Consider the following 25,021-nt stretch of genomic DNA (forward strand, 5'->3'; position numbering starts at 1 on the left):
AACTTTACCTCACAGCATATGTCAGTAAATGGACATTAAGCTGGCCCAATCTATTATATGCGATTACATCATAAGCCAATTTTACAGCCCAAAAGTAAAAATGCTTATAAGAATCATTAGGGCTGCACAGGAAGCAGTAATACAGTGACAGATCAGGAAACCCAGTAAAAAGGGAGTCTCACTACCATTGGCTCATAATTGTACTTTCTGCTCACAGTAGATAGCACACTGAAATCATGAAAAAGGGCCTTACAACATGATTCGTCAGTGCTTCTATCTATACAGAGCTGTATATGGCTCAATGGGACCCCATTTGGTATATGGGTATGGATGCTTGTTTCAACACACTTTCTAGGACACAACCAGACTGCTAGAATAATCACAATATTTTTGTAGAAGTTCCAAAGTTTTTGAGTTTAGTTTAGAGATACAGCACTGAAACAGGCCCTTCGGCCCACCGAGTCTGTGCCGACCATCAACCACCCATTTATACTAATCACACGAATCCCATATTCCTACCACATCCCCACCTGTCCCTATATATTTCCCTACCACCTACCTATACTAGAGGCAATTTATAATGGCCAATTAACCTATCAACCTGCAAGTCTTTGGCATGTGGGAGGAAACCGGAGCATCCGGAGGAAACCCACGCAGACACAGGGAGAACTTGCAAACTCCGCACAGGCAGTACCCAGAATCGAACCCGGGTCCCTGGAGCTGCGAGGCTGCAGTGCTAACCACTGCGCCACTGTGCTAAGTTATTAAGTATCTTTTTTATTCATTTCGACAGAGCATGTGCTGCACATTATTTTCGGGTCAGTCCAATAAAAGGTACCATTCAAGATTCTGGAAATGAGAGCAGAGAAGGATAAAGAAAGGAAACAGGAGTGGCAGGCAGGTGAGTCAAGAGAGAGAGGAGGAGCAAAGAAAAAGAAAGGAAAAATCAAAAAGTCAAGGAGGATAGATGACGCAGGAAAATAAGTCAAGATGGTGAAACACAAAGGGACAAGTAAAAGAACAGTAAGGAGCCACATCAACAGCAAATATAGAGAAAGAGAATATCCCAAATTATCAGTGTGGGAACAAGGTATGTGGCTGAATAGATGCAAGGAAATGTGGGAAGAGTTTAATCATTCTGGAAACAATCAAATCAACTCCATATCCTTCTGGGCTAATGACTTATTAGCATCTGTTGAAAATTGCGCAGGAAACAAAAGAGAAAATTTGTGGTGTACAGGAAGAGTCTGTTCAAGACATGGGCCATCGCAGAGCAGTGAGACACAGATTTGATCTTCCAGGGGGCTGAGCTTGCAGCCTCAGCTCTGTCAGATAGTAATCCGGTGCCTCCCCACAGGAAGTAAAAGAACATCAATGTTACTGTCAGGCCACTTGTATAAACCTCCTAGTGGCCAGTTGAAGAGTGGTGGTGTCAGAAATCTGGGAGAAAGCAGTCTCTTGACTGTGACGCATGTGAGAATTGAGAAGACAGTGCTGTATCTCTAAATAAATAAATAAATAAAGACCACTCAGAGTTGTTTAGCTTTGATATTCTGACCTAACTGAAAAGGTGACAGAATGAGACACATCCAAGGCTTCTATTGATCAACAGCCAGTTATGAAAAAGGGATTCTGAGATTTCTACCATTGGAAATGTTACCATTAGTGACTAGGAGGAATGCTGCTGCACCATGTTTATTGGAGTTAATACTGTAGGTGCTTGTTTCCATTTCACTGCTGGAGGCAACACACCTATGCACTACTACCAGACATTGTTACGGCCAGGTGAGAAAGAAGTCTAGGGGTCCCTCTCAGCCTTCACTTGGTCTTACTGTAACAGTGTTTAATTTTTAACACACCATGTTTTTAGCTCCCCTTTGGTGAATCCATGTTCACCGCCTTCCAATTATAAGGCAAAGAAATCAGCACCAACAGGTTTTCTTAGGTTTAAAGAAGAAAGGTTGAAATTTATTGAACTTAAACTCTAATTTGGTTAATGCCTATGGATACACGACGCACTGACGCAAGCATGCATACACGATACCCACATGCAGATAGAGACAGAGCAGAAGAAATAGTGTTAAAGTTTGAGGCAATATCTGGAGGGTTTTTGTTATGGATCTTCGAGCTCACTGTAGAGTCCTTGATTGTAGGTAGATCTTGCTTTTCGTTGGAGCCCAGTATTCTTCTTAAACCTTGTTCGCTGTAGGAGGGTTTTCTCTCTTGGGGGTCATGTGTCTCCAGTGGATTTGGAGTTCTGGGAGAAAATGATGGGAGCAGACAGGAGAGGCTGTGGTGAGCCAGCCAGGAGAAGTCTTTTCAGTCCAGGAGCAAACAGACACTCTCAGTTCAAACTGTTTGTACAATTCAGAAAAAAACAGGTTGCCAAGCAGACTAGTCACGTGACCAGCTGGTCTGACCACGTCTGATTGTGGATTTTCTGGTCTCAGCCGAACCTGGAATATCTCTTCTTATGCACAATACTTGGCGCTCAAAGTCCATTGTGGGGTAAATTGGATAAGGGAAGTAACCCCTTTGTCTCCACAAGCACTGTCTATTAATATGCAAATGTCTTTCCAGCCAGGGGCCTGGTGATTTTTTGAACACATCCTTTCTTCACTTCAGCAATAGTTTTCAAATCAATGTTCATATGACAAAATTAATATGCCTCAATCTTGGCAGGTGGGGGTCTAGCAAGTCTAACATAGTTGGACTTTATTGCCTCGAGTCTGTTGCAGTTAAACTGGTTAACTATTAAAAGGTTATTCTAGGTTTTCTAAGGTTTAAAATGCGAGGACACCTCTGATTATGGTGCACCTGCAAGTATAGTGATGGTGAAAGGTGCTGTGATTCAGTTTGTACATTTTAAATACTTTAACTGTTGTTTTAAACACTGGTATTGTCACATTTCACAAACTTGTGTTTGCCCATAGAACCACATTTTGGTGTGAAAATCTGGTATAGCTTAAGCTGTTTGCTTCTTCTTCTCTGGCCACGTGCTAAAGCATATGTCCTGGTCACTGACATTCAACTGCATTATTACAAGCTTTTAAATGAACAAAATGGTGGGTGATAAGCATATCAATAGCATTCATGTTAAATGGATTGCTCCTGAACTTGGCAGCAGTACAGCTAAACTGAAACAGAATGAGGGCAGTTAAACAAAGAATATGAGAAGGGTTAAGAACTTGACTAATGGCTAAACCCCAGATGGAGCAATTTGACCATCAGGCATCTCTGCGGCCCTCATGTTGAGGCTTTGCAGGAGTCTTCGCTCCATTGCTTTTGTTAAAAAGTATACCAGGGAAGCTGAGTGAAGTCATTCATAGCTTTAAAGTATGTATATGTCATCTGAGTAAACGTATACAAGATCAAGGAATGGCTGATACTTTTGTTAACCTCATGCAGGGGAGGGCAACTGAGAAAAGATGTGTGATTAATATAATCATTTTTCAGACCGTTCTTCACAATGAAGGCACGTTTTCCTGAATCACAGTGCTATTTGGTGGAATTTGAAAATCTATCAAGAAAACATTACATGCTGTTATACAGCTAGGGACGGTGTTGAATTTAGTTTATGGGCCTATAGAATTACACTCTGTCCAGAAATGTAGACTGTAGCAGAGTATTTTTCGGAGGTAACTGAAATAGTAGTTCCTAAACTGAATTGATGAACTTGTTTTTCCACCGACTACATTTATAAACTCCTGAATTCCTGTTCGGCCATATAATTATTTATTATTTTACACACAAACCTATTTTTCAGACAAGCTTATTTTCCAATTCAATAAATTCTCGATCAATCAACTGGCGAACTGCTGATTTAGAAAAGCAATGATTCGTGAAAAGAATTTGCTCAAATAAATACAAATGACTTTGAAGCAACAGAAAAAAAGCAACAGCAGCAATTCAGTGGCTAATAAAGCAATTTGTACCTGCCTTGAACTCACTTGGTGGTGTTTTATAATACAGTAAAACAGCACTGTGCTGGAGACCATGCTATAAAATAACAAGCAGCAGCAACAAGCTCAAATACTTAGAGTGTTTCTAATTATTAAATTGCTGCTGTTGCTTTTCTTGTTTGTTACACTGTGATGCCTCAGATTTAACCAAATTAGCACCGAGTTATTTTTCCAATGGTTTAACTCCTTAAACCTCACTCAATAGATTCTATGAAATGCTGCAACTTTGATAACATGTCTGTTAATTGTGTAATAGCTTTCAAAGAGCGTATCTCCCAATGCATCCCTCTTTCAAATTTGGAAGAATCATGATTAGCCGTGTTTGACCTTTGTGACATTCTCGTGCTCAGTTCACATTGGAACCAACAAATTTATTGCCCTCGTGCACAAAATTCTGTGCTTTAGAGTTATCGTAGCATAAAGTACGATCATTTCAGGGAGAATGTTTGTGCCAGACTGAATTTCTAATCAGCGCACTGTGACACGGCTATGGATACAAGGCAGTGATCTCCTGTTTTCAGGCCCAGAGTTAGCACTCAGCTAGCAGAACACTCCCCAACTGGTAGATTAGATTAGATTAGAGATACAGCACTGAAACAGGCCCTTCGGCCCACCGAGTCTGTGCCGAACATCAACCACCCATTTATACTAATCCTACACTAATCCCATATTCCTACCAAACATCCCCACCCGTCCCTATATTTCCCTACCACCTACCTATACTAGTGACAATTTATAATGGCCAATTTACCTGTCAACCTGCAAGTCTTTTGGCTTGTGGGAGGAAACCGGAGCACCCGGAGAAAACCCACACAGACACAGGGAGAACTTGCAAACTCCACACAGGCAGTACCCGGAATCGAACTCGGGTCCCTGGAGCTGTGAGGCTGCGGTGCTAACCACTGCGCCACTGTGCCGCCCTGGTAGGCCCGAGGCTCGCCCAAAGTTGAGCCTCGAACCTCATTTCAATAATTTAGGGAAGCTGTCGGCACCTGGTGCACCTCCGCAAGCAGCTCACTCATTTGAAGAAATGAATATCACGACACTTACCTCACTGGCAGTTGCTCAAAGCTAAGTCCTGGGAGGGGAATAGACTGAATGATGCTTCCAGCGTATGGGCTGGAAATTTACGGTAGGCGGATGGGAGCTGACCACCGACTGAAAAGCTAGCATGATTCTCAAGCACCCCGTCTTTGTGGATCCCTATATCGTGCAGCAGAGGCTCAGAGGAGGGAGGACCAGGATCCGGGTGGGCTAGCCTGTGAAGCTCCAATAGGAGCGCGGCAGAAGCCGGCCACAACAAGAAGGGCCTATCCACGCCAGAGAGTGTACTGGACTCGCCTCAGCTATCTCCAAATGTTACAGCAGCATTGTCAGTGAAGACTGCAGCTCTCCAGGGAGGCCATCAACAATTTATGCGCCATACTGCAGGATGAACTGTGACCCATGGGCTTTGGTGAACACCCAATGCCCGTGACCCTGACGATCAGTGTGACACTCACCTTCTACACATCTGTTTTTTTCTACGGATCCACAGGGGACATGTGTGGGTTCTCCCAAGCAGCTGCATCAAGGAGGTGAGCAATGCCATGTTCAAGAGGGCCGATGACTATGTGCGATACCAGATCGACCCTGACAGTCAGGCAGAGAGGGCCATCAGATTCGGTGCCATCGCTGGATTTCCCCAGTGTCATTGACTGCACGCATGTGGCCATCAAGGCTCGCATGGAGTTGCCAGCTGCCTCCATCAACAGGAAGGGCTTCCATTCAATCAATGTACAACTGGTCTGCGACCACCAAAAGCGTTTCCTACAGCTTCCCAGGAAGCAGCCATGATACCTACATACTTCGACAGTCCCAGGTGCCACAGCTTTTCAGGCCCCCTGTTCGACTGGGATAGATTCTCGGAGACAATGGCTACCCATTGAAGACATGGGGCTGGATTTTAAGAGCCCACCGCTGATCTTGGCGGCGAGCTCAAAATATGGCGGCCCACCCGCCCAGGCTGCTAGCTGAAGCCCCGCCATGATCTCCCATGTGACGGCTCATTTAAATAGCCATGGCGGCCTGCCCCCCGCCCCCCTGCCAATCATGTGGTGGAGGCGGGCTGTCCAATGCCAGTAATAATATCAGCTGCTTGTGCACAGGCGCTAGTGCCCTTTTTAAAGGGCAGTCAGCCCTGCCGGCAAATTTGAATTTTTAAAGAATTATCCCCCCCAAAAATTTATAAATATATAAAATAAATTTTAAACACCTTTCCCACCCCCCAATAACAATTACGTGAATTATTTGCCCTTCCCCCCAAAACACTTAATGTTTAAATCTGACCTTTCCATCCCCCAGACTGCACTAAGTTTAGAGTTCACCCCTTCCCACCATTCCCTACACCCATTGCATTTATTCGACCCTGTCTCCCCACCCAACAGAAAATATTAACTCCTCCCCCCTCCCCAACAGTGTCACGCTGGTTTTCCCTGGACAGGGATTTGAACACGCAGGAATGCCGGCCGCCACGCCAAAGATCACGACGGGCCCGGAAGATTGAAGGTCAGTCCATTTAAATGTATTCACTTTATGAATTTAAATATTTAAATTCAGGTCCCATCGCCCAGCGGCAGGGGTGCTGCCACAGAGCCTCGCCACCGCAGGGAGGATCATGCCGGGTCCTCCCAGTGTTGGGGTGCGTGGCAGACCTTTTCCGGACCCATCTTCAGGCGCCCCCCCCGCCACGGAGTCCGACTTTGGGGGATCGGTAAAATCCAGCCCATGGCTACTCATGCCTGTCAGGAAAGCAGGTATCGCAGCAGAGGAGAGGTACAACACGTGCCATGGCTCCACCTGAGCAGCCATCGAGCATGCCATTGAGCTGCTGAAGATGAGATTCCACTGCCTCGATTGATCTGGTGGAGCCCTACAGTATGGCCCAGCGAGGGTCTCGTATATTGTGGTGGTCTACTGTGCACTGCACAATCTAGTGCGGAGAGGCCTTGCATGACAAGGCCATGACTGAACGCTACTCCTCCACCAATGGGGAGGATGAGGAGAAGGGTGATGAGCGGGTAGCACTGGATGTTGAAGCCCATGCACCAGAGGTCAGGCAGATTGAGCGACAGGCCAGGGAGGCAAGAGATAATCTCATACTTACCCACATCCTGCCACCATGATGGCCTCTCAGAGTAAAATCAATAAAGACTCACCTCACTGTATTCTGCCTGCCGCCTCCTTTCTATCTTGATTCTGTGCCTAGGGCTCTGCTTCATCACGTGCTCTAACACATCTGAGACGTTTATCAAACACAGCCTGTGTCTCCACCGGCAGTCCAATGAGGGAGCAAGGATCAAGGTTGCATCTTACAAGTCAGCAATGAAAGCATGAGCCATTTACAGCAATGACTCTGACCTCTATTTATTACCACAATTGTAGCAACCAATGCAAAGGCCAAAATTAATACACCTGTGAAGCCCCAAGTGCGTCCAGGTGCTCTTCTTTATATGCTTTTGTGTGCAGTGCAACTCCCGGCGCTAGCAGCTTTGCTGGAGGCAGGCTGCTGATCAGGTTGCCCCTTGGCCTGTGATGGCTTTGGCGGCCGTCCTCTGGGTGCCTGAGGACTGGAGGGACCCGGCTGCCTGAGAATTTCCTGCACAGGTGCAGGACTCTCCTCAGGCATGGCACCTACTGGAGCTGGAGTCACTGGCGGAGGGGCTGAGGAGCTGCTGTCCACACTCAGAGCACCCTGAGGGCAACCCCCATCTGTGGAGGTCAGCTTCTCCTCCTTCCTTTCAAGGCTCACTTGAAACTCCCTGCTGACCATAGAAAGACGGGAATCTGATGAAGACTGGGTGGGATCTGGCTCTCTGTGAGGGTCGCCAACCTTTTGATGGAGGAAGCCATGCACTCAGGTGCCTGACACATGATGCGTGTGTGGTACTCTCACCAGCTGGTGACCCTTAATCCAAGCCTGAGCGCATACTCACCAACGTGAGACTATCTGCGCTGGTGGAGGGCGCAGGGAAAAAATGTGATGGTGCATCCTCTGACTGATCCTCTGCCTTCTCAGAGATAGCTGTGCTTGTCTCTAAAGTGACCTGCATGAAAGAACCCAAACATTTGTGGGTTAGGTTGCTCAGATCTTGTCATGCCTACCATGCATGATGTGGATCTCCAGAAGTGTGGTTGATACACATGAACACAATGTCTCCTCACTCTCCTGCACGGACACTCCAGTCTCACTGTCCATGATTGCACAGCCGCCCTGGACTCCCGTTAGCTCCAGAGCTTCCTCTTCTGTTGGCATCAAAGGACTCACATCAGGGATCGCACCACCAGTCCTCCACCACTCCCTGCTGGTATGGGCCTCTTTTTCCTGCAAGCGGTAAGAGGGACACAGACTTTGCACAAATAACAACAGAATACCTATGCTATTGGCAGCCCCTCGTCCCCTGATTGGGTCTCCCAAATGTCTCCTCCCGATGTCTGCTCTCAGGGGATTTAATGGGGGTGAGCTCTGAAAGAAGGTGACCTGTCGCCGAGATGCAGACATGCATCTGACAGGATGTGGTGATGCCTCACTCCCTTTGTGATCACTCCTTCCTCATGCAGTGCTCCCTCCTGTGCAGCCACATTCAAGCCCAAAGAGGAGATGGATTTGTGGGACTCACCTTGGCGAAATGAAGGAGTTCATTGACTCTCTTGCAACACAGAATCCAATTCCAGAATTGACCCCATGGCTACTGACCACCTCTGTGATCTCCATCCAGGCTTGCTTGGTCAGGTGAGAGGACCTCTTCTTGCCATCCCTTGAAAAGAGCACCTCCCACCTTTCCCTTGCTGCCTGGAGGAGAATAAGCAGGGAGATATGGCTAAACCATGGGGAAACCTGGTGTCTTGCCTCGGACATGGTCCCAGTTGGCTCCCACTACGTCCGATTGGTCCACAGTCTTGGTGCAGGGATGCAGAGGGGTGTGGGCAGTGCAGCAGTAGTATTAGAGGGGGAAGTCCAGGAGTTACAGCAGCAGTAGAGGGGTCCAACAGCACTCCGTCACTGCGTCAGTGGAAGGCAGCAGTACAAGCACGTCTGGCAGCGCTTTCAAGATGGTGCTAGTACCTGCATTCTCGTCAGCTGAAGCCGACATCAACGCCTCGTAGCCACCCCCTCCTGCAATAAGATGGGCCCCGCGTCTCGGTTATGTTAATTGGCCAGCAGCCACGTAACATGCGGAAACAGCACCCACTTTCAGTGCCGCTGCCGGCACCCGTAATGGGCTTACAAGATTCAGCCCATTGTCCTTTAGCTTGGGAAATAAAAATTTGTTAAAAATACTCTGGTTGCTGCAACACTGGCTCTTGTAGTGGATATGAAATTCTGTTGGCAAAACATTTTAAGTGATATTCTGCCAGCTTGAAACAAATACGGGAGAGAAAGGAAATCTCTAAAATTGAATGGATTCAAGTCATCAACTGTTGGATTGTTTTACGAAAAGAAGTGCACATACAAAGAAATTGTTAGGGGTCCTGGACAGAGTATGGAAGTGTTTATTTATTTTTATTTTTCAAATTTTGGTTGTACATTTAGAGAGAGAAGGGAAGCTGTTAATTGTATATTAATTGGGTGTTTAATTGTATTTAGGTGGTGGGCAATAATTGGGGATTCACCTGTGCTCATTTATATAGGAGCAGGCTGAAACTGTGATTTTTGGATTGGAAATGCATGATATGTAATGTGTGTTGTAAATGTATAAAGATTAGGCCCCTGTTCTATCCTTCATATGAACATACGAAAATACGAATTAGGAGCAGGTGTAGGCCACTCGGCCCCTCGAGCTTGCTCTGCCATTCAACAAGATCATGGCTGATCGGATTGTAACCTTGATTCCACATTCCCGCCTAACTCCCGATATCCTTTCATCCCTTGCTTATCAAGAATCTATCTACCTCTGCCTTAAAAATATTCAAAGACTCTGCCTCCATCACCTTTCGAGGAAGAGAGTTGCAAAGATTCACAACCCTCTGAGAGAAAAAATTTCTGCTCATCTCTGTCTTAAATGGGCAACCCCTTATTTTTAAACAGTGAGCTCTAGTTCTAGATTCTCCCACAAGAGGAAACATCCTCTCCACATCCACCCTGTCAAGACCCCTCAGGATCTTATACGATTCAATCAAGTCACCTCTTACTCTTCTAAACTCCAGCGGATACAAGCCTAGCCTGTCCAACCTTTCCTCATAAGACAACCTGTCCATTGCAGGTATTAGTCAGTAAATCCTTTGACAAGGTCCCTCATGGCAAACTGGAACAAAAGGTGAAGTCACACGGGATCAGAGGTGAGCTGGCAAGATGAATACAGAACTGGCTCTGTCATAGAAGACAGAGGGTATCAGTGGAAGGGTGCTTTTCTGAATGGAGGGATGTGACTAGTGGTGTTCCGCAGGGTTCAGTGCTGGGACCTTTGCTCTTTGTAGTATATATATAAATGATTTGGAGGAAAATGTAGCTGGTCTGATTAGTAAGTTTGCGGACGACACAAAGGTTGGTGGAGTTGCGGATAGTGATGAGGATTGTCAGAGGATACAGCAGGATATAGATCGGTTGGAGACTTGGGCAGAGAAATGGCAGATGGAGTTTAATCTGGACAAATGTGAGGTAATGCATTTTGGAAGATTTAATGCAGGTGGGAAGTATACAGTAAATGGCAGAACCCTTAGGAGTATTGACAGGCAGAGAGATCTGGGCGTACAGGTCCACAGGTCACTGAAAGTGGCAACGCAGGTGGATAAGGTAGTCAAGAAGGCATACGGCATGCTTGCCTTCATCGGTCGCGGCATAGAATATAAAAAATGGCAAGTCATGCTGCAGCTGTACAAAACTTTAGTTAGGCCACTCTTAGAATATTGCGTGCAATTCTGGTCGCCACACTACCAGAAGGATGTGGAGGCTTTGGAGAGGGTACAGAAGAGGTTTACCAGGATGTTGCCTAGTCTGGAGGGCATTAGCTATGAGGAGAGGTTGGATAAACTCGGATTGTTTTCACTGGAACGACGGAGGTGGAGGGGCGACATGATAGAGGTTTACAAAGTTATGAGCAGCATGGACAGAGTGGATAATCAGAAGCTTTTTCCCAGGGTTGAAGAGTCAGTTACTAGGGGACATAGGTTTAAGGTGAGAGGGGCAAAGTTTAGAGGGGATGTGCGAGGCAAGTTCTTTACACAGAGGGTGGTGAGTGCCTGGAACTTGCTGCTGGCGGAGGTGGTGGAAGCAGGTACGATAGCGACGTTTAAGAGACATCTTGACAAATACATGAATAGGATGGGAATAGAGGGATACGGTCCCCGGAAGTGCAGAAGGTTTTATTTTAGGTAGGCATCAAGATCGGCGCAGGCTTGGAGGGCCGAATGGCCTGTTCCTGTGCTGTACTGTTCTTTGTTCTTTGTTCTAAACCTTCTCTGAACTGCTTCCAACACCTTTACATCCTTCCTTAAATAAGGAGACCAATACTCTACACAGCACTCCAGATGTGGGGCTGAATTTTATGAGTGCACCGCCGATTGCGGATCGGCCATCGCTGAGCCCCCGCTATATTTAGCGCAGCAACTCATTAGCATCATGGTGATGCGCCGCCCATCCCCCCAAATTGCGTAGCGGGAGGCGGGACATCCGGCGCCATGATGGACGTCAGCTCAGCAAAGGAGCTGGTGCTGGGGCTCTATTTAAAGTGCCCCAGCACCTGCTTCCTGACAGCTGCCAAATAAATACTTAGCTTACTATAGAAGACTGGGGATGCTGGCAATCTGGCAGTAAAGCTGAGTTTCTCCAGCACTTTCTGCTTTGCTGCCACATATTTACTCTGCTTTGTCCCAGTGTCCTGTGCAGTTGAGATCCTCTTCTTCCACTCAAGTGTAACATTTCTTCTTGTAGGCATGCTGCACCTGAGTGAGAAATCTTACTTTTGTACATACCAGAATGTGAGACTGAATTATATCATAAAAGGCAAATACACTCTCAGAAATAAAAGCATAATTTAAGAATATCTACATATTGTGGGCATTTAATTTCCTGAATGTGAAAAGCTGCAGACTAATATGCATTTGGAGTCTGTAATCATTTTGTTGCTAACTGCTACATGAAAAGACATGTAACTGGAATTAAAAGTACTTGTTAAAGAACCAGGAAAATATGTTTATATTCTAGCTGCATTGCAAACCAGAAATTTTGTATCAATAATTATGATCAACTGCAGCAAAAGTAAAGTGTATGTGAACATGTATATCTGTGTCTATCTGTCATAGATGAAAAACCAGGACAACATCACAGATTTCCTCACTAGTCCTGCATTAGTGTTCAAACATGTGCAAAAAAACTTTGCAGCCAGAAGTTAGAGCAGTTACACTTTGGAATCACCTTTGCATTTAAAGGACAAAATCAAAAACCAAAAATGACAGAGGGGCGCTCTAGGGTGGCCCTACGGTTCAGCAATGCCTCCCTGCTCACTCTTCTCCAGGCTGTGCGGGCAAGGTGGGAGGTCCTTTTCCCCAGCGGTGGTAAGAAGAGGCCCTCCCGCCTGACCAAGGCAGCCTGGCTGGAGGTGGCAGAGGAGTTAAGTAGCCGTGGGGCCATCCGGTGTGAAAGGGTCTAATGCCAGAAGATGATGAACAATCTGCGTCGCACCGCAAAAGTAAGTGGCACTTTCTATCATGGCCCCACCGAATCTTGGTGTCTCCACACAGAGTGGCACATGTGTGCCACTGCTATGCCAAAGACAGGGAGCTTGGGCAGGGATGAATGATGTAACATGTATGGATGAAAGTATGACAGAACTCACCCTTGTCTGCAGTTTACAACATGGCATCTACATGAGTGGCTAGCTCAATAGTACACACCGAGCCTTCCCCATCTTTGGGCCCACCACCCCTCTTGTGACATGTATCGGGTTGTTGCCTTGCCATCCTTAATCTCTGCCTCCTTGCTCCTCCGGGCAAAGAGAACCCACAATGCTCGTGAGGTGAGTCGGACTGGTGGAGGAGTGACAGACATGCGGAACCTGACACAGGCTGAGGAGGAGGCCCTCGAACTGGCTGCAACACATGTGGACCGTGCTTTTGGTGACGTTGAGCTCAGGGTGCTGAGTGACCATGCATCCATTTGTTAGACACAATAATCAGTGTGAAAAGCATGGTGTTTGACACAATGCTGTCACAATCGTTACATGCTCACCATAAAGACTGACAATATGCTCTTCTCATTGTATATTGCAGGTCATCGCTCTGAGTCGGCAATGGTGGCCCAGGACACCTCCTGCACCTCAGAGAAAGAGACATCCTCCAAGTAAGCAGCATTCCATGACACTCCCATACCTTCCACAAGCACAAATACAGTCACCTCGACGGGAATCCGATTGGCCTTAGAGTCTGGGTCACAAGCTGGTGAGAGCACTGTACACGCGCCTGAGCAGCTGACTGAGGCTGAGACAGCCGAGGCCCCTGACAGTCAGAGGGCTGTGGGTGACCAGGCCCATGCTGAGCCTCAGGCTGCTGATAACCCTCTGTTGTCGACAGCACAGGGCATGCTAGAGCTGAAGCAGCAGTTGTGGCAACATCTGGTGGAGATGCCACAGGCCGTGTGCAGCCTTGAGCAGATGATGGGGGAGTTCATCCAGGCCATGACAGCTGCCGTATGCCAGGCATTTGAGCACATGGCATCATACATGGATGGTGGCCCTCCTGGTGAGCCTCATTCCATTAATATCCACTGACTTGCAATCCCTTGCCGAGGCCATCAGATCCACAAATCTGTAGCAAGGTGCGAGAGGGACCAGGAGCATGGAGGCTGACCCTGCCCTGTTCCTTCCCGGGAGAGCAGAGAGGTTTAAATGAGCCTTGAGCTGGAGGAGGCGAGCCTGCGTGTCATATCTGGGGTCCCCCCTCAAGGTGAATCCATTGTGTCCACTGACCCCTCTGCCGGTGAGTCAAGCTCCAGCAGCCATGATGTCTGAGGAGAGTTGTGCAGTGACACAGAATTCCCCCAGCCAGCCAGGGCCCTCCAGGCCTCGTGCACACAGAGGATGAACAATCCACAGCCTTCCACATCCAAAGGGCAATCTGATCAGCAGCCTTCCTCCAGTCAAGCTGCTAGCGCAGAGGTGGCACCACGAAGGAGTACCCGCAAGCGTTTCCAAAAAACACCATGTCACAAATGGGTCTGCACGGGTGACACAACATTGTAAAAAGGTTGAAATCAAAATCTTCTTCACTAACGTGTGTTGCTTTTACTGTGTGATTGACGTGTTCTAGCATGTACCAATCATGTCTCCTCCCAATACATCATTGGCCTTTCAGAACTGCAAGGGGTAGCCCTTGTCTCCAAGAAGCTACTCCTCCATCTGAGCCAGTTCAGTGTGCAGCAACGGCAACTTGGACTGGCACAGGATGAAGGCGTCATGGCAGCTGCCTGGAAAGCGGGCACAAATTTGCATGAAGCATTTCCGATGATCACATATGAGCTGCACATTGATTGAGTTACAGTTTACATATTCAGCTAGTTGCCCGGAGGGAGCCTTGATGGCAACATGGGTGCAGTCTATGACCCCTTGCACCTGTGGGAATCCTGCGATAGAGCTGAAACCGATGGTCCTCTGGGCCTGACTCTCAGGGTCTGTCGCGAAGCGGACATAATCCAGTACAGGGCATCGGAGCCCTCCCTGATGCAGTGGTGCACTGCTGACTGTGTGACCCCATAAAGGTCTCTGGTGGACCCCTGAAATGATGCAGAGGCGTAAAAATTAAGAGCCGCTGTCACTATGAGGGCCACAGGCATAGGATGTCCCCCGAAGCCCATGGGCTGCAGGTCATTGTTGAGCAGGGCACAGATATGAGTCTCCGCCTCTCTCGACATCCATAGTCGCCTCTGACACTGGTACTCTGACATCTGCAGGTATGTCATGTGAGGCCTGTAGGCGCACGGCGATCTGAAGTGGTGAGCTCTCATTGGGGGCCGCTGCTGCACATGACTGGGGGCCTCTATTTGGGCTGCAACTGCCTGTTGGTTTCACCTGCGGTGCATATGGATCCTCACAACAAGTGGAAAAATGCATATAGAGTGAAACATCTCCATCACCAAGTTGCAATTCAACTTGGTTCCTTCACTTCTTTGAAGGTACCTAACAGGGCAGAGATTGATGCTTTCATGCATCAACTATGTGGCCTGGCATGGTATTGCCCATCTTAGCTCCCACTAAGCGTGGCACAGCATGACCATATAAAGATTATACAAACTGCATCAATCAGCCCACCAGCCCGTTTCTGACACTCTCCCCATATACAGGGTGACTCGGGTGCCATTGCTCCTTCACTGACAGAGGCAGTCAATGGCACAGAGTGGACAACCTGTACAGAGGGCAGAAACACAGTGGCTCAGTACACATCTGCAGACTTGTACCCCCTGTAATCCCATTCCCCCCCACCTCCTTTCCAGTATGCAGAGTTGAGACCCCGGTATACCCAGACTTACCTGTACTGTGTTCAATCTCTCCTACTTGTGCTGTCCCGACGGCTGTTCTCATTCGTGAACGTGACAGTCGCCCATTCAGCGTCAAATGCGATACTGTGGAGCGAGAGGCAGCAGGATGCATAATCAGGCAAGGTAAGTAGCACTTTATATATGGTAATTGGGGTGCTGCAGCTGAGCGGCGGGGGGGGGGGGGGGCGCTCCGAGGGCATGCCGCCGGTAAATTGGGGCGGGACCTTCCTGGTGTTGGGGGTCTCATGGCGGGCCTCTCGTGGAAGAATATTCCGGGCCCCCCCACGACCCCAACGTTGGAGGGCTGGTAAAATTTAGCCCATGGTCTCACCAATGCCCTGTATAACTGTAGCATAACCTCCCTACTTTTGTATTCAATCCCCTTCGCAATAAACGATAACATTCTATTAGCTTTCCTAATTACTTGCTGAACTCGCATACCAACATTTTGCGATTCATGTATAAGGACACCCAGATCCCACTGCAGCTCAGAGCTCTGCAATCTCTCACCATTTAGATAAAACACTTCTTTTTTATTCTTACTGCCAAAATGGACAATTTCACATTTTTCCACATTATACTCCATTTGCGAGATCTTTGCCCACCCATTTCACCTATCTATATCCCAGTGTAGCCTTCCTTATGTCTTCTTCACAACTTACTTTCCTTATATCATCAGCAAATTTAGCAGCCATACTTTCAGTCCGTTCATCCAAGTCATTTATATAAATTGTAAAAAGCTAAGTACCCAGCACTGATCCCTGTGGCACACCACTCATTACATCTTGCCAACCAGAAAATGACCCATTTATGCCTGCTCTCTGTTTCCTGTTAGCCAGCCAATCTTCTATCCATGCCAATATGTTACCCCCTACACCATGAGCTTTTATTTTCCGCAATACCTTTGATGTGGCACCTTATCAAATGCCTTCTGGAAATCTAAGTGCAGTATATCCACCAGTTCCCCTTTATCCACAGCATACGTTACTTCTTCAAAGAACTCCAATAAATTGGTTCAACATGATTTTCCTTTCACAAAACCATGTTCACTCTGCCTGACTATCTTGAATTTTTCTAAGTGCCCTGCTCTAACATCTTTAATAATAGCTTCTAACATTTTCCCTTTGACAGATGTTAAGCTAACTGGCCCGTAGTTTCCTGCTTTCATCTTCCTCCCTTTCTGAATAAAGGAATTTCATTCACTATTTTCCAATCTAATAGAAATCTAGGGAAGTTTGGAAAATTAAAACCAACGCATCAACTATTTCACTAGCCACTTCTTTTAAGACCCTAGGAAGAAGTCCATCAGGACCCGATGACTTGTCAGCCTGCAGCTCCAACAATTTACTCAGTACCACTTCCCTGGTGATAGTAATTTTCTTGAGTTCCTCCCTCCCTTCCATTTCCTGATTTCCAGCTATTTCTGGGATGTTACTTGTATCCTCTATAGTGAAGACTGATGCAAAATACCTGCCATGTCCTTACTTTTCCATTAATTTCCCAGACTTACTTTCTGTAGGACCAAAACTCACTTTGTTAACTCTTTTCCTTTTTAAATATCTATAGAAACTCTTGCTACAAAGGGATATAGATAAGTTTAAGTGAGTGGACAAAGACCTGGCAAATGGAATATAATGTCGGAAAGTGTGAAATTGACCACTTTGGCAGGAAGAATAAAAAAGAAGTATATTATCTAAATGGTGAGAGATTGCAGAGCTCTGAGATGCAGAGGGATCTGGGTGTCCTAGTGCATGAATCGCAAAAGTTTAGTATGCAGGTACGGCACGTAATTATGAAAGCTAATAGAATGTTATCGTTTATCACAAGGGGATTTGAATACAAAAGTAGGGAGGTTATGCTTCAGCTATACAGGGCATTGGTGAAACCACACCCGGAGTATTGTGTATAGTACTGGTCTCTTTATTTAAGGAAAGACGTAAATATGTTGGAGGCAGTACAGAGAAGGTTTACTAATCTAATACCTGGAATGGGTGGGCTGTCTTATGAGGAAAGATTGGACAGACTAGGCTTGTATCTGCTGGAATTTAGAAGAGTAAGAAGTGACTTGATTGAAACATATAAGATCCTGAGAGGTCTTGACAGGGTGGATGTGGAAAGGATGTTTCCCATTGTGGGAGAATCTAGAACTAGAGGTCACTGTTTAAAAATAAGCGGTCGCCCATTTAAGACAGAGATGAGGAGAAATTCTTTCTCTCAGTGGATTGTGAGTCTTTGGAATTCTCTTCCTCAAAAGGTGCTGGAAGCAGAGTCTTAGAATATTTTTAAGGCAGAGGTAGACAGATGCTTAATAAGCAATGGGATGGAAGGTTATCGGGGGTAGGGGGAAATGTGGAGTAATCAGTTCAGCCATGAACTTTACTGAATGGTGGAACAGTTTCGAAGGGCCGAGTGGCCTACTCCTGTTCCTAATTCGTATGTTCGTATCTGTTTTTATGTTTCTAGCTAGCTTTCTCTCGTACTCTAATTTTTCACTCCTCATTAATCCTTTAGTCATTCTTTGCTTTTTTTATATTCTGTCCAATCTTCTGACGTGCCACCCATCTTTGTGCAATTATATGCTTTTTCTTTAAGTTTGATACTTTTTTAGTTAACCACGGATGGTGGGTCCTCCCCTTGGAATTTTTCTTTCTCATTGGAATGTATATATGCTGTGTATTCTGAAATATCCCCTTAAATGTCTGCCACCGCATCTCTATTGACCTATCCCTTAACCTAATTTTCCAGTTCACTTTAGCTAGCTCTGCTTTCATGCTCTCATATTGCTCTTATTTAAGTTTAAAATACTAGTCCTAGACTCACTCTTCTTCCCTCAAACTGAATGTAAAATTCAATCATATTATGATCACTGCTGCTGAGGGGCGTCTTCACTATGAGGTCATTAATTAATTCTATTTCATTGCACAATACCAGGTCGAGATTAGCCTGTTCTTTGGTTGGCTCCAGAATGTACTGTTCTAAGAAACTATCCTGAAAACATTCTATGCACTCCTCAATAATAAATAAAAACAAGAAATGCTGGAAATACAGGACTGGCAGCATCTGTGGAGAGAGAGATCCTTCTTCAGAACTCCTCATCTAGGCTACCTTTACCCATCTGATTTTTCCAGTCTATATGTAGATTAAAATCCGTCATGATTATCACTGTACCTTTCTGACCCATTGCCCATTAGTTCTTCCTTTATACCCCTTCCTACCATGTGGTTACTGTTAGGGGGCCTGTACACCACTCCCACAAGTGACTTCTTGCCTTTATCATTTCTCACCTCTACCCAAACTGCTTCTACATCCTGGTTTCCTGAACTTAGGTCATCCCTTTCTACAGTGCTAATACCATGATTAATTAACAGAGCCAGCCCTCCACCTTTTCTTAGCTTCCTGTCCTTCCTAAATGTCATGTACCCTTCAGTATTCAGGTCCCAATCTATGTCACCCTGCAGCCATGTCTCTGTAATGGCTATCAGATCGTAATTATTTATTTCTATTTGCGCTCTCAGTTCATCTGTTTTGTTTCAAATGCTACGTGCATTCAGATACAGAGTCGTTAGTTTTGTCCTTTTATTATTTTTGTAACCTTTAGCCATATCTGATTTACTCTTTGATTTGAACTCACTGTCCCTTCCTGTCATGGTCTGTTTATCTTTTCCTGTATTAATACCATTCTCTCTTGCCTTGTCTCTACACTTTGATTTACCACACCTTCCCAAATCTGATCCCTTGTCCTCTTTGTTTAGTTTAAAACCCTCTCTACTTCCCTAGTTCTGCAGCTCGCTAGAACACCGGTCCCAGCATGTTCAAGTGTAGACCGTCCCAACGGTACAGCCCCCAATTTCCCCAGTACTGACGCCAGTACCCCCAAACCGGAACCTAACTCTACCACACCAGTCTTTGAGTCACGCATTCATTTCTCTAATCTTATTTGTCCTATGCCAATTTAAAGATTATTATCTTTGAGGTTCTGCTTCTTAATTTGGTGCCTAGCTCCTCATACTGACTATGAACCTCTTTCCTTGTCCTGCCTATGTCATTGGTACCTACACGGGCCATGACGACTGGATCCTTCCCCTCCCCTCCCCTCCCCTCCACTGCGGCACAGTGGCGCAGTGGTTAGCACCGCAGCCTTACAGCTCCAGCGACCCGGGTTCAATTCTGGGTACTGCCTGTGTGGAGTTTGCATGTTCTCCCTGTGTCTGTGTGGGTTTCCTCCGGGTGCTCCGGTTTCCTCCCACATGCCAAAGACTTGCAGGTTGGTAGGTTAATTGGCCATTATAAATTGCCCCTAGTATAGGTAGGTGGTAGGGAAATATAGGGACAGGTGGGGGATGTGGTAGGAATATGGGATTAGTGTAGGATTAGTATAAATGGGTGGTTGATGGTCGGCACAGACTCGGTGGGCTGCAGGGCCTGTTTCAGTGCTGTATCTCTAAACTAAACTAAACTCCCACTGTAAGTTCCTGTCCAGCCCTGAGCAGATGTCCTGAACCCTGACACCAGGCAGGCAACACAGCCTTCTGGACTCTCCCTCTTGACTGCAGAGAACAGTGTCAATCACCCTCATTATACTGTCCCCTACTACTACTTTCCTTTATGCTTCCCCCGCTTGAATAACTTCCTGTACCATGGTGCCATGGTCAGTCTGCTCATCCACACTACAACCGTCGCTCTTGTCCATACAAGCTGCAAGAACCTCGAACTTGCTGCTCAATTGCAAAGGCTGAGGCTATGGCACTTCCACCTTCTCAATCCCCTTACCTGCTTGGCTCGCAGTCACACTCTCCTGTCTCTGGCCACTGACCAAAACAGATGACCCTATCCTAAGGGGTGTGACTGCCTTCTGGAACAAAGTGTACCTCCCTGATGTATCACAATGTCTGCAGCTCAGCCTCCAGCTCATCTACTCTGAGACGAAGCTCCTCAAGCCACAGACACTTACTGCAGATGTGGTTGCCATGGATTGCTATGGCATCCAGGAGCTCCCACATACTGCAACTGTGACACATCACCTGTCCCGCCAAGGGGTTTTCCCTCATTTCATACAGGGAAATAATGGGATATTATGAATGTGAACTGGTGCATTGTTGCTAAGTCTGATTGTTTTATGGCTTCATATTGAAAATTGCTTTAAAATTGGTTATTATTCACCTGACTGTTCCATTTCAAATAGGAACCATCCCCAGTTCATGCTCTCTTTAACCACTCACACTCCCTCCCCTTCAGTTCACACAAGCACCCTTCCCCCTCCCCCCTCATCCAACCTCCTGCCTAATTCACTGAGTTGCTTTCCCAGATCTTTCCCCACCAGTGCTCTGATATGAAGGCAATGCCTGATGATGGTCCAATTGAATATGCTCATCATGTGGCCTCAATGGGCAGGGCAGAATTTTAAACTCTAGATATTGACAGATGTCAGACCTGGGTATAATCTGGCTGGTTGGCAGGAGAAGAAATCATGTTATTCTGTTTTACAACTTGCTCCCCCCTGCTGTGGCACCTCAGAAAATAATACACAATAAACATCCAAGTTTCCAATGTGCACTCCCAGCAGGTGAGGCTTCCTCTTGGAGGCACTTAGATCATTAGACAGTCTACACTACTGAGTACTGCCAGCGATGTCGCCTGTCAATCACGTCATCAAAGAAAGGTCTCAGGTTCAGGCCCCCTGTTGCATCACAGCCATTGTGGTAGTCAAGGTATTACAATTGCTGAGTGTATGGTAGAGAGTCATGGTTATGCCACTGCACAATTAATCTGGAAGCCTTGAGTGATAATACAGAGCATATATGTTCAAATCCCATCTACTGCATTTTGAGGGTTAGAATTCAGTTAAAAAAACAATCTGGATATAGACAGCTGGTACCAGTACAAGTGATCATGAGGATGCTGGATTGTCATAATAACCCAACTGGATCACTAATGCCCTTTGGGGAAAGAAACCTGCTGTCCTTATCCTTCTGGGCTTTATGTGACCCCAGTCGAGCACCATTGTGATTGACCTAACTTTGTTTCCATGCAATAAATGCCAGCCATGCCATGCCAATCATATCCTGAGCATGAATTGCTCTCAGCACCACAGGGTTAGGCTGGAAAAAATCATCTCCAAGTTTCTCACTATTGATAGAATTCTGTGTGTATGGACTTGGGTGAGAACTGAATAAATTTGGTTGTTGTCCCACCTTGCATTGATATTAGCCTGCCAACATTCATTGTTAATATTCACAGATGAATAATGTGCACCTGGGCGTTTTAATCAGTATCCAGTTTGCGAAGCAAATGGATGAGGAAAGGGAATAAAAAGAAATCCCCACTCCAAAGGTAGTTAAGTGAATTCTGCATTAACTGTCCATCCCCACATTTCAATTGAACTCTGGCTGGCGGTTTTCACAGAAGACAATTTTGCCCCACACTCCCCTAGGTAACAACAGCACAAGATGCTCCATGGAGCACTTGATCATCTCGCCCTGGCCTAATTCCTATAACCTTCAAATCCCATTTGCAACCAGATTTATATATCCTTTCTTTTGAAGGAATTAATCAACACAGCACCAATTGCTTTTGCTAGGAGTCTGTTCCATAAATCTGTGGGGGAAAATGATTTTAAATTCTCATCTCATTTGAGACTTGTTAATAAGTCATGCATCATTAGCACTGAGAAAGAAAATCTAAAATCTCAGGCATTAGTAATACCATCCTATCTCCAATTACTCTCTCCTCTCTCACGCTCAAGCAGCTAAGACCAACATAAAGAGTTCTAAATGCGATGTGAATAGAAGACTACAGTGTACAAATGATGTTTAGCAACAGCAGAAACACAGACTAGGTCCTACTTCATGGAAAATTGGTTACATGATTAAAAAGATTTCAGCGAGAAACTGGGCTAGACTTAGGGGTCATATTCTGACTGAATGAAGCCTCAGCCACTGGAAAAACATGTTAGAAATTTGGGCGGGTGCATGTGATTTTCTAACCATTTGAATTAATGGTCACAATATTTATGTGCATTACATTCCCAAATTTCCAATATGGGAATAGACATTGGTCATTCTGGTGCCTGCTTTTGTAGACCTGGGGTGCAAGGACGACTGAAAACGCTCGATGTCCGGAGTGGCCGCCGAAAATCGGCATTAAGTCCTGTGCATGTGCTAATGAGAGCTGAATGTTGTTTTAGATCCCCTCTGAGAAATTAGGCTTAGTTTTCCTGGTATGGATATGACGAGGGAGCTGGCCAACAATGAAAAGAAAAATTTAAATTTTTAATAAACATTCATGTGAAGCCGGGAGGCTCCTCGAAAGTCACTACCTGCCACTTCCCACCCCAGCACTTCTGCGAGGGTGCCTCCTCCAAAATCCAACTGTTAAAGTGGGCATAGTTATCTCACCTAAATTATTGAAATGAGACCCAAGGCCCAATTTCAGGCCCACCTTGGGCTTCCTGGTCAGAGCATGTACACTGCCTGCAGAGCACTGATTCTGGGCCCAAAAATAGCTTCAGATGAAATAATTATCCCTACTGCACTACTGGAGGGCAAGGCTTCCTGCCTGGGTCACAAAAATTACCCCCTTTATTGCTTTTAATACTACACTTTCAATCTGAGACTGGTAGCTGTTTGAGTGCCAAATACAGCCAGGAAGGCCTGAGTTATGCTATGCCCTGTCACTCACATTGCAGATGATGGTAGAAACTTCTGTGCATTCATGCTTTGCGCCCCCAGCTGCCTTTTTTTAATGTTAGGAGAGGCGTGGTAGTAGCATCTGCTTTCCATAACGTTAGAAAGCGCTCAGCAGATCAGATTGAACACAGCTTCAGCGCAGACTTGGGGAGTGAAATTTTTGTTGATAAAGAATGAGGCTGTTTGCAAAACCTTTCTAAGAATGGTATATGTTAAAATTGATTACATTTATTGAGGCTCACTCCTAAAGAGTGAGGCCAAATAGGTCTTTTTTTTGGCTTGGTGTGATGTCCTGAGCAATGATGGGAAATTTTTGACCCAGAAATGGTAGCAGTGATGTCAAACCAAGCAGCCAAGATTGTCTCCGCATTAATCATTCCAGTAATAAAACTTTCCCCAGTGCACACATATGGCTCTTTTGACATAGCATCATTGGGTATGACTGAACAACTGTCCGCATTCAGTCATTTACAAGTCCAAACACAGATTTCTGTATCTGGTTCAACAGGATTACAGTTAAACTGCAAAATTGGAGCTGTTATCACACACATTGTTTTAAACTTCCCTGCGTGTACTTTTTAATATCAAAAGTGAGGATGGTCCACAATCACTCAGCATATGCAACAATCCATTCAAAAATTTGTTCCATTGGAGTTACTGCTCAGTGTCTTTGAATAATCAACTGAGATTTTCAAGAGAGTTGTCGCCTTGTTTTATGTTTCAGCCTTGTCAGCAGTTTTCTTCGCTCACCATTCAAAAATACTGTTACGCCAAAGTGAGGATGGGGTCTCAGGCTCCCCTTTCACCCTTTCTCCGGTTTGACCATAACAGAAGTTATCGTTTTAAACACTGCGGTTTAACTTACTGATTCAGTAAGCACTTGCTCCTGTTACTCTAATTACAATTCCAAATGGACCAATCAGACAGATTTTCTTGAGTTTAAACAAGGAAGATGTAAGTCTATTAACCTTATCACTCTAATCCGGTTAAAATTACTATAATACATGACTCAGCCACACTCACATTCGTACGAGAGGCACACACACATGTACAAATGGATACAGAGGGGAAGAAAGAGTTGGGAGTGTGACAGAAACCACACCTACCAAAAATGAGACATATTAATTTCGTCATATGGAACATTACTTTTGTACTGTTACTGGACTTGAAAAAACTTGTTTAAAAAGACCACAACAGTGGCTGAAAACATGGCTGCACATTTGCATTCTAAAGGACAGTGGCTGAAAACGTGGCTGCACATTTACATTCTAAAAGGCAGTTGCCTGAAGAAGACAATGGGAGTGCCTCTCTAATTCAATGAGCCCGATGGATTTTTATCAAGAGACATTGAATGTGTAAAAGCCAGCATTCCACCCCCCCACCCCCCGCCCCCACCATTGAGAGTGTCTAGTAAGCTTAGGGGAAATCCACAAGCCTCGCTGGAGAGGTTGTTCCAAAGAAGGAGCTAGTCACATGACTAACCTGATGGCAACCTGGGGGGTTTTCTGAATTGTACCACAGAGAAAGACTGCAATTTGAAGACAAAAGAGAAGGAAGGTCTCTCCCTGTCTCTCTCTCTCTGTCTCTCAAGCATAGTTCCAGGGACCCACGGAAGTAATTTAAGCCTCAAGACAGAATACCAGCGAAACAAGTTTGAAAGTATGCACTGGGCCCCAATGAGAATTGCAAGACTTAACTTCAATCAAAGACTTTACATCAAATCCAAAACCAGTAACTGAACTCCAGCTATTACTTCAAATCTTTCTCCTTCTTTCTCCTCCTCTTTCTATTTGCATGTGCATTTATTGTGTATGCATGCTAGTGTGGTAGTGTCGCATATTTTTCGTAGTTTTAACTGAATTAGAGTT

General features: G+C 45.7%; 1 long non-coding RNA gene across 1 annotated transcript in view; it reads right to left on the reverse strand.

The window, feature by feature from the left end:
- The window catches only part of LOC137356585 (uncharacterized), a 208,299-nt gene that overhangs the window by 98,534 nt on the left and 84,744 nt on the right, over positions 1–25,021 (reverse strand). Inside the window, exon 3 of the long non-coding RNA XR_010971097.1 lies at positions 15,460–15,552. This is a non-coding gene — a long non-coding RNA (uncharacterized lncRNA). The remainder of the gene's footprint in view (positions 1–15,459; positions 15,553–25,021) is intronic.

Source organism: Heterodontus francisci, chromosome 3 (genome assembly GCF_036365525.1).
Source record: "Heterodontus francisci isolate sHetFra1 chromosome 3, sHetFra1.hap1, whole genome shotgun sequence".
Classification (NCBI taxonomy): Eukaryota; Metazoa; Chordata; class Chondrichthyes; order Heterodontiformes; family Heterodontidae; genus Heterodontus; species Heterodontus francisci.